Genomic DNA, 10419 nt, shown 5'->3' with positions numbered 1-10419 from the left:
ACATTTCTATGATGGGAAAGGGCACGTGATTGAACAGGGAAAGGCAAATCATCAACTGTCATGGCAATTTCTTAAGTTAGATGGTTGATACATGATCACTAAAATTATTTGTACCTTTTTTTAAGTGTGAGGTAACAATTTTTAATTGTTTTTGGTAATAAATGTATATAAAATCTGTAAATGTGTAGTGTATAATTTAAAAGGATATTAGAGTTTTGGTTATTGAAATGAATATTGCTTTCAAAAATTGCTAAACATTTTCTCTATAATTGATTTAGAACTATGATTTCCTACCCAACACCAAAGAGAAAGAAAGAGAGTTCTGTGGGCATCACAAATCCCAAATTAGTGCGCCCTGAATTAATGACTTTATTATTTTTGTTTTGGTTGTTCTTCACCCACTTTAAGTAATTAGGGAACCTTGCTCATTTGCAGAGGTCAATAAGCAACAGACAAGTGAGAAGGAATTAGACCCTTCCCAAATCACAATGCCAGCACATAGTAGGCACTCAACCTATCTTTTCAGAACTTCAACATCAAATCTTAACTGCCCAATGTGTAGTGGCACAAAGAAGTGCTACTGGAGGCATGGTCCACGGACCAGCAGCTTCAGCAACACTTGGCAGTTTGTTAGAAATGCAGACGTATGTACCTTCTAATCCTCAAAGTTTCCATGGACAGCCTCTGCTGGTTTCCTCACACTCAATACCCTGCTGAATACTCTAAGGGGACCCTTTTCAGATCTCCAGAGTTCTTTCTCTGTGCAGTGTGTCCAGTATCTACTTTTGCACTCCAGCCAGCTTGGCCGTCCCAGACTTTCAGCTCTGTCTCCTCCACTCAGGGAGCTCGCTGGCTCTGCCTGGTTCTCCCTCACTGAATTACTGGCAACTCTCTCAAAGCAGCACGCTGGGGTGACTGCAGAGCTCACTGCATTTGTTTCCCATCTCTTGGAGATCACTGTCCTTCGTTGCCCGATGTCCAATGTCTTAAAAGTGTTTTTTTCATATAACTTGTCTGATTCTTTTGGTTATTTCAAGTGGGCAGTAAATCCAGTTCCTCTTACTCCATCTTGGCTAGAAGCAAAAGTCCTGCCAGCTGTGGATTTAACAGGAACTCAGCCTGTGTTTGATTAATTTAATTATTAAAGGTTCATGCTTCAGACGTGCAATGTCCATTCTGCCACCAAAACAGATGTTAAACAAGATCCAGTATACCTCATATGCTCTGTCCTTTTATAAGACAGCATACGACTTCTCCCAGGGTGTTAGTCTCCTGTGGCTGCTGTAACAAATGACCACAAATGGTGCCTTAGAACACAGAAATTTATTTTCTCACAACTGTGGAGGCCATAAACTGAAATCAAGGTGTCAAAAGGGCAGTGCTCCTTCAGGGGTTCTGGGGGGAAGGTCCTTTCTTACCTCTTCTAGCTTTGTGACAGCCAGCACTCTTTGGCATCCTTAGCTTGTAGCAGCCACTCCAATTGCTGCCTCCATCGTCACATGGCCTTCTTCTCTGTATGTGTTGTTTCTAATCTCCCTCTGCCTCTCCCTTATAAGGACTCTTGTGATGGCATTTAGGGCCCACTCAGATAATCCAGAATAATCTCCCCATCTCAAGAACTATAAGTTAATCACAACTGCAAAAACTTTACATATAAAGTAACATTCTCAGCTTCCAGGGATTAGATAGTGGGCCTATCTACAGAAGTCATTATTAGCCTACTATAAAAGGATATTTTATTTTTGTGCCTTTCATATATTATGGAACCTCCCCTTAATTTCATGTTTATTGCACTTTGTGGGGGCAGGGGATATAATTATTCAGATCTACCACTTACCTAATATTTGTAATTTACTTGAGAGCAAAAACAGAGTCTTCTTTGTTTTATTCTAACCTACAGCACCTTGCATTGTACTCTGCTCCTAGAATAGGTCTATAATGTTTATATAAATTTCAATTTAATTGGAATGGCTAAGAGGCTTTTCTATTAAGGTAATTCCAGACATCAGATTTTTGTGCAGGGATTCCTGACAATGTCCCAAGTATACAGTTCTGTTATGCTTACACTTCACTAGGAAACAAACAATATTTTCCCCAACTGTGTAGAAGCTACTGGGATGCCAAACTGGAGAGATTCAATTATTTTTACAGAATTTTATTTTATGACACAGAGAAACATAAAATGGTCTTTCTCAAACCATGAGCGAAAGCTAAGATAATATCAATTACGAAATTCATCCCTGATTTCAGAGAGATTAAAATGTGAAAAATATTTGCCTTCAAATTAAATATATTCGGTATGTGGGTATGTGTTTTGTATCAGAGTAAGGGTAGTCATACTAATATGAAACAGACACTTCATGGAGTAGTTGTCCTGCAAATTACCATTTACCCTGTCCAGAAAACTTCCCCAGCTTTCTACATAAGAGATTTTCCCATCTCCTAACCCCACCACCCCCAACCAGGTTCAGCTTGGCCAATCATATTTGAAATTTGAAACAAAGACTAAAGACTAGGAATCCATATGGCCAAGTCACATTAATGGCAATCCTCTGACATACGGTGCTGGGATATTCTGTAACTTTCCTTTAGTCTACCCTTTCCAAAGACTAGGGTGTTCACCCTGTTTCAATTCCACAAAATACCTCAGCATCCTTCCAGTAAGTTCTTTTTTGTGGCTTAAGTCAGCCAGAGTTTATTTTTGTGGCCTGCAACCAAAATAACCTTAACTAATGCAATGCTCTAAGAAAATTTTTGGAAAGATATACAAGAAATTAACATTGATTACCTCTGAGAAATGAATGGGACTGTGGACCCTGGAGGTGTGAAGGAGAACTTCCATTATTACCTTATAACCTTCTATACAACCAGATATCTTTTAGTTCTTGTTCGGTTTAGTTCGGACTGGGGTGTTTCTCCCCCATGAACATGTGTTACATGCATAGGTTTTCAATTAGTTTTCTTTAACGTCATATTTGAAAAGGAATAATATGATGGCAGCTTTCTAATTTTTCATGGTTCATCTCCTGCCTACTCTAACCGAGACTCTTGTTTCAGGATGTGCAAACTGAGCCCAAAGTGGTTATGAATTGGCCAACTGTCTTATATCTATCAAAATCTGTGAAGCCGTTGTTTTGGACCAGCTCAGAATTAGCCTTACCTACTCATAGGGGGAATAATAACCTTATTTTTAGGTGTAGCAGACATTACTTACTCAAACATCTCCCTCTTTAAGATGCCTTAAGATTTTCCTTCTACATAACACTCAAAATTTACCCAGTTTGAGATGTTTTCGGATTGATCATCTCTAACTGTGAAAAGAACAATAAGCTTAGACAGGTTGGTTACTGGTCATTTCACACTCTAATGTGAATTGTCTTCACCAGGTTAAATTTAGGCAAATACTTGGATAAAATGACTCTCACTGAGGGAGCTGGGAATGCTGACAGAATATTGGAAGTTACGTAAGAGTACTCTTCTCATTCCCTCCTCCACTACTTAAAAAAAATAATAAAATGGTCAGAAAAATCTAACTTCCTGGAAAGTAAATTAGCCTGAGTCAAGAAAAATGGACCGAATTAGCCACCTGCTGAAATAACCCATCCTGGGAGGTGACCTGTGAATGCCTCGTGGATGGGAGCAAAGGGTTTCCAGTCTATCGTGGGCTCAGCAAAATCTGACCGGAAAGTCATAATCGCAAAGCTGTAAACTGTGCAGTTGTATTTTACCTTGCTTAGGATGATGTCATGGTGCTTTAGCAACTGATTTTAAAATGAGGATCAGAGAGTTTGAATGCATCAGTGTTTATCCGGGACTGTCACAAAAATCAGGGCGCCTCTCAGGATCACACTGATTCTCCATGAGGGATCACAGCACATTCGACGTGCAACAGGTGTTTCCTAGGCCACTAAAGTGGGGGAAACAGTGTCACAGAGAGAGAGAGGGGGAGAGAAAGGAGGAAGGGGGAAAGGTAGGGGCAGAAGGACAGAGAAGCAAAGGAAGGAAAAAAGAACCAAGGGGAGAGGGAAGAGAAAGGCAAAGAAAAGGGGTAGAAAGGAAAGGAAAGCCCCTTCTCCATATCAAACAAAACATAATTTGGCCTCTCAAAGTGTGAGAATCCTTGGAGGAAGGTAAGTCCTGATTGTCTCCCATCTGGTCTATTGCAATCGCATTTTAACTGATTTTTCTGCCACCGATTCACATTGCTTCAAGTGTGGTTTTAAATGCAGGGTTATTAGCGCAGGCCTGCTTTAAAATTCACTACTCGCCCTCCATCTCTTTTAGCTTGGAGGTTCTTGCTGAATGTACAAAGTGATGTCTCAGTTAAGTCTACCTTTCCTACCACAGGAGCTTCGCTTCCAGGCCACACTCCTCCCCAGTGCCCTGGTTTTTGGTTGATTCTTGCAGTTCCCATAAACATAAACTGCTTTTCCACACCCTGTGCCTTTTCATATTCTGTTCCCTCTAGGCAGAACAGAAAGCCTGGCTTTCAACTCCCAACCATTACCCTACTCTCTTGCTGCTGGGCTTCTCAACCATCTAGACTTGGCTTAAACAATATTTTTTCTCTAGAACCATACGTGCCCCTCCATAAGAGAACGATTCCTTAAGATTCTATTGGCATTTATCACATGAGCTGTAGTTTTTGAGTACACACTTCTCCCCCACCTAAAGACAGCTCCTAGAGGATGGGCATCTTCTATTCAACTGTGTATACCAGTGTCTAATACATGCTTATAATAGACCCTCAAAAGTATTTGAATGAATGAAGCAATAAAATTTATTGTTAGGAAAATTTATCCAAGACTTGGAAATGATAGAAATAAAAATTACTTTTTGGCAATTTCACAATTCTGTAGGGGTGTCTGTTAAATTGTAGGAAGTGTGAATGATTCCTGCCCCTAACAGTGCAAATGAGTTGTTTAAATCCCTGTAGGTCCAATTTTCCTCTGGATGTGTTTTAACATCTTACTAGTTCCCTAATTTATTAATGAGCTGAATAAACTCTTTAAAATGCATTCATGGGATCAGACACCCAAGGGAGTAAATCTCCCTGGCAACGTGGAATATGACTCCCGGGGAGGAATGTAGACCCAGCATCGTGGGATGGAGAACATCTTGACCAAAAGGGGGATGTGAAAGGAAATGAAATAAGCTTCAGTGGCAGAGAGATTCCAAAAGGAGCCGAGAGGTCACTCTGGTGGGCACTCTTACACACAATTTAGACAACCCTTTTTAGGTTCTAATGAATTGGGGTAGCTGGTGGTAGATAACTGAAACTATCAAACTACAACCCAGAACCCATGAATCTCGAAGACAATTGTATAAAAATGTAGCTTATGAGGGGTGACAATGGGATTGGGAAAGCCATAAGGACCACACTCCCCTTTGTCTAGTTTATGGATGGATGAGTAGAAAAATAGGGGAAGGAAACAAACAAACAAACAGACAAAGGTACCCAGTGTTCTTTTTTTACTTTAATTGCTCTTTTTCACTTTAATTATTATTCTTGTTATTTTTGTGTGTGTGCTAATGAAGGTGTCAGGGATTGATTTAGGTGATGAATGTACAACTATGTAATGGTACTGTGAACAATCGAATGTACGATTTGTTTTGTATGACTGCGTGGTATGTGAATATATCTCAATAAAATGAAGATTTAAAAAAATAAATAAATAAATAAAACACATTCATTTTATATTTGCATGAAAGTCATGATTTTACCTTTTTGAAAATTGTGCTTTAGTACTATAATAAAACACCTTTATTTAGTATGTCTGAACAGAAACTACCAAATAGCAAAGGTTGAGTGTGTGTTAATAGAACATAGAAAATGTTTTATATTAAACTGCTTAACATAATAGTAGTAAGGCAATCTGAAAGTGAACTGAATATGTCATTTAAAATCATAACACTAAGTGAAAACACCTACAGAATAATACAATAGAGTCCTTTAAAGCAGATGGTTGCCAATTACACACACACACATACACGCATATATCTGTGTTAAAATGTAACTGCAATATTGTAGCCAATATATTTTCCATACAGTAATTCTGAGTTTATAGGTGTCTGCATCACAAGTATGTATCACACTTTATTAAATATGTGGTCATAAGGGCACAGTGTTAACTGTGTTGCTTAACTCCTTTAATCACTGTTACCATTGCCTGTTATTTGCTTTTCCACCATTTTCCCTCACAAAAGTAAATGTATCACAGACACACACACACACACACACACACACACACACACACACACACAAACCCCCAAGGCATGGTTCCACTCTTTCAAGTGGAAATAGGAGCTTTTCCCCATAAAGGCAGCTGAGCAGACCACATTAAGCAAAAAAGTTCCAAATCTAATGGCCCATTAGTCATAGTCCACTGATGACCTGCTGAAATGACTCACCAGATACCTGGGTCAACTAGCTCAAGAGAACAGTTTACTAAGCCAGTAAAGCTTTATACGGGGCCATTCAACAAGGAGACCTCAGCAAGAAGTGTGTGTTTAGTGGGGCTGCCTACACCATTCCCTAGAATGGGAATCCCTCTCTTTCCCAAACCCACGTACCACATCTTCAGCCTCCATCTACAAAGACAGCGTGTGGCTCCAGGAGCCAGTCATGTGTGGCTCATTACCTGAGCAGGGTAAATTTCTCATGGAGACCTGTGCACTTCAGAGGACTCGGAGTAGACCCTCTTCCTAAGACTGAAGATTCTCTCTAACTCTGAGAAGGACTTTGCAAGGTAACCAGAGTAGCACTAAGGTAAAGAAATAATAATAATAAAAAGGACACAGCTTCTTAAAATACACATTACACATGATTTGCACTTTTTTCTTTTTCCCCTCTCTTAGCTGGCATGCCTGGGGAATGAAAAAGAAAAAAAAAATCAAAGGCATTCCCATACCCAAGTCCACACTGAAGTATGTTAAGTGTCAGATTAAAACTAACAAAAGACAGGAAACAGGGAGTTAAGGCCTTAATTCAGTCCTGAACTCGCCCTATTGTGCCTAGGTACCAAGGGGTCAGGAGAGAACCTCTAGGTTCAGAATTAGCCGCTTCTGTTTCCTTTCACAGCTGAGATATTAAACTTCAAAAAATATTAAATTGACAAGAAACCCCAAGTGCCCATAACCCATACAGGGTGGTAATCTGTGCATATCTCTAGCTTTGAAAGGCCTGTTTCAACTTTACACCTTTTCAAAATTAGAAAAACATCTGTTCTCTTTGGTAAATCCCCTCTCCTATACATGTATTTTCTGGCTGTCCTAGACCTTTCTATTTTAGGGAAAAAAAAAAAAAAGATAACTAAGAAGGAAAAAACGATGCCAGGATTAGAAAAAGCAGGAATTTCTCATCATATAACAACTAGCCAATGTATTTATTATACTTTTCTTTCCTGAGGAAACAACTAAAGTGATATCCAAGCTTAATTCTCTAATGTAGGGTGACTTTCGATAGTAGGTATGATTCTGATTCCTCATGGACATTTTTCAAATACTCCACACAATACTAATTTTTAAATGTCTCTAGCTTATGTGCAGCTCAGGGTTCACCTCCACAGCAAAGACAGGCTGCCCTTGGGGCCTGCCCCACCTGTGCCCGGAGTTCCCTCAACCCAGGGCTGAATGGACGCCACACAGGTGAGAGTGTGAGCCATTTGTTTGGAATGAGGAACACATTTTGTATTTTGCATAATTATAAATCATAGTTAGCTTCCCGTGATCCATGACATTGCTGAAGAAATTCAGGAAATTGGCGGGACGTATACTAAGACCACACTCCCGCACGTAATAACTGCTCTCTGGGGGACAGTCAACCGGTGTTTGAACACCTCCGAGTCCCTGAGGCTCTGCCATTCAGATGCTCTTCTTGCTCCGTGGCTTGAGACATGTTATTCCAGCATCTGAGAAACTGTGGATGACTCAGGGTTCCTGCCAGGATGAACTTCCCAGGAGACTTTGCTGAGCAAACCTGCACCTGTCTCCCGAGAGAGCCCCGGGGTTGATCCTCCATACCCACCTCTTCTATCAGATTGTATCCGTTTTCAACTCCCAAAAGGAGTGAAAAAATTCTTCCTTTGGCCAAGAAAGAAAAGCCCTTCTCCACGCTTAAATTATCTTGCCTTTTGACAACAGGAGGAACAATAATAAAGGGTAAACATGTCAGAACATCAGGGCAATCACAAAGTTTAAGTAAGAAATAAGCTGGTGCTCCAGCATCCCTCAGTGGGGAGAAAGTTTAAAATGTTTCCTCCTTGCTATTTAACACCTCCCAATGCCTCTCCCCATGTGCAAACATGCATATTTCATTTTCACTTAAATCTTTCAAGAGGGAAGCTCATGCATTGAAAAGAATACTATGCATGAGTCTTTCAAAGAAATAGCTGAGTACTTTCACAGGATGATAAAGGCCACAAAATAGAGGAACAGAGGTATAGAGAATGATCATGTAATTTATTACTCAAACTAGGTCACTCTTGAGAGTAAAAGGTAGCAGGATGAATGCAAAACTGGACTGGGCAAAAAAACAGGCTGAAACTGGGACGATCTATCCCAGGCAAACCTGCATGTGGGGTCACACTAAGGGTAAGTCACCAAAGGTGTCTGGAGTCACACTGAAGCATTTGTACTTAGAGACACAACTGGGAGACATGGAGTTTTGAGCCTGGCAGAGCTGCAGTCCGATTTGAGCGCTTTAGAAAGAGCCATTCAGGATTTGAATGTAGGATGGATTTGTGAAAGCCTAGAGGAAGCAGGAAGATATTTAGGTTATTGCAGTAACTCTTTGAAAAGTAATGTAGGCTTAACCTGGTTGATACCAATAGGATAAATGTGAGGGACTACAGGAGAAAGAAGAAATAGACCTCTGCAACTCATCAGATGTGGAGAACCTCAGACAGGGTGAATCAGAGGTGAATTTTCTGGGTAACCAAGTGATACTGGTAGCAGAATTTGGGGGGAAACTGAGGCCAAAAGGTTAAATAATCTGCACAAACACACCAACACAATGTGCACAACACCTTTAATAAAAAGATAGTTTTATCTCAGTGTGATAAGGGCCATAATATAGATATATATAAGAAACTCTGGGATCATAGGAACTGCCTCCATTTTTGCAAAATGAGCTAAGATCCTGGACTATAGATCAGAAGATGTGCCTCTGAATCCTACTCACTCACTCTCTGGCTTTATTGCCTTTTGCAAATACCTTTCCTTTTATGGGCTTCAGTGATTTGTTTGGAATCTCTGAAATCGGTGTGTTCCTTCATCCCTGGGCACCTTGATATGTGCAGTTCCCTCTAGCAAAATGCCCTTCCCGCCTTGTCTACCTGAGAAGCCATTTGCCGTGCTCAAAGTTATTGCCTCTGCAAGGCCTTCCCTGAAAAGCAAACCCCAGGAGGCACAGCCGGGCCTCCCTAATCCCCCCCCTTCCCTCCTCCTCCTTCTGTGCCCACCTCAGCATAAGCATGTTCCTCCAGCAATGCCCCAGGATTGTCAGCAGTTGGTCACCTGTTTCCCCCTTGCAGCAAGCGGAACTTCTGACTTCCTTCTTCCTAAACACCTTTCAGGCAAGGAGCAAACATATGACATGATCCTGGCCAATGACACATAGGCAGAAATGTGTTGCAATGAGGATTCAAGAAAAGTGTTTATTCTCTGATAGACGGGAACAGCTCTCACATCCTCTTGCCCTTCTGCTCTTCCTCGAACTGCCAGGGACACCAATGTGATTTGGAGATTAAGTAACTATCTTGCAACCATGCAGTTACCAATGTGAGAATGAAAGTCAGCACACCAAGGCTGGAGGTGTGGAAGACAGAAAGAGTCTGGGTAACTCATGTTATTTTGAGGCACTATACCAGCCCTGGATCTAATTCCACCCTTCATGCTATATAACACAAATAAATTCCTAATTTCCAAGCACCTGTGGTCAAGGTCTTTCTTACTTACAACTAAAACCATGCATAATTGATACACCCTCAGTCAGTTAGTTATTGCTGAGTAACAAACAACCCCCCATAGCTATAGGTCAGCTGGGCCATTCTGCTGATCTGGGCCAGGCTTATCTGATCTCCACTGTTCTCTCTCAAGCACCTGGAGGAAGCTGGCAGGTCAGTTGGGAGCTAACTCATCTAGGAAGGCCTTAGCTGGGACAACTCTCCTCAACATTATCTTTCCCCCTCCAGCAGGCTACCCAGGCATTTGTACTTGCAGCAGCAGGGCTCTGAGAGAAAGTGGAGCATGCAAGGCTCCACCATCATTTTCACTACATTCTGTTGGCCAAACAAATCACCAGGCCAGCTCAGATTCAAGGGAAGGAATGGAGAATTAGAGTCATTGCTACAATCAACCTACCTTACAACCCTAAAGAGTTCTAAGGACTTGGATTGTGAGATTATCTGTAACCTACAG

The sequence above is a fragment of the Choloepus didactylus genome, chromosome 19 (assembly GCF_015220235.1).
Source record: "Choloepus didactylus isolate mChoDid1 chromosome 19, mChoDid1.pri, whole genome shotgun sequence".
In the NCBI taxonomy this organism is placed as follows: Eukaryota; Metazoa; Chordata; class Mammalia; order Pilosa; family Megalonychidae; genus Choloepus; species Choloepus didactylus.
The sequence above is the reverse complement of the archived record's forward strand: the minus strand, read 5'-3'. Positions refer to the sequence as shown.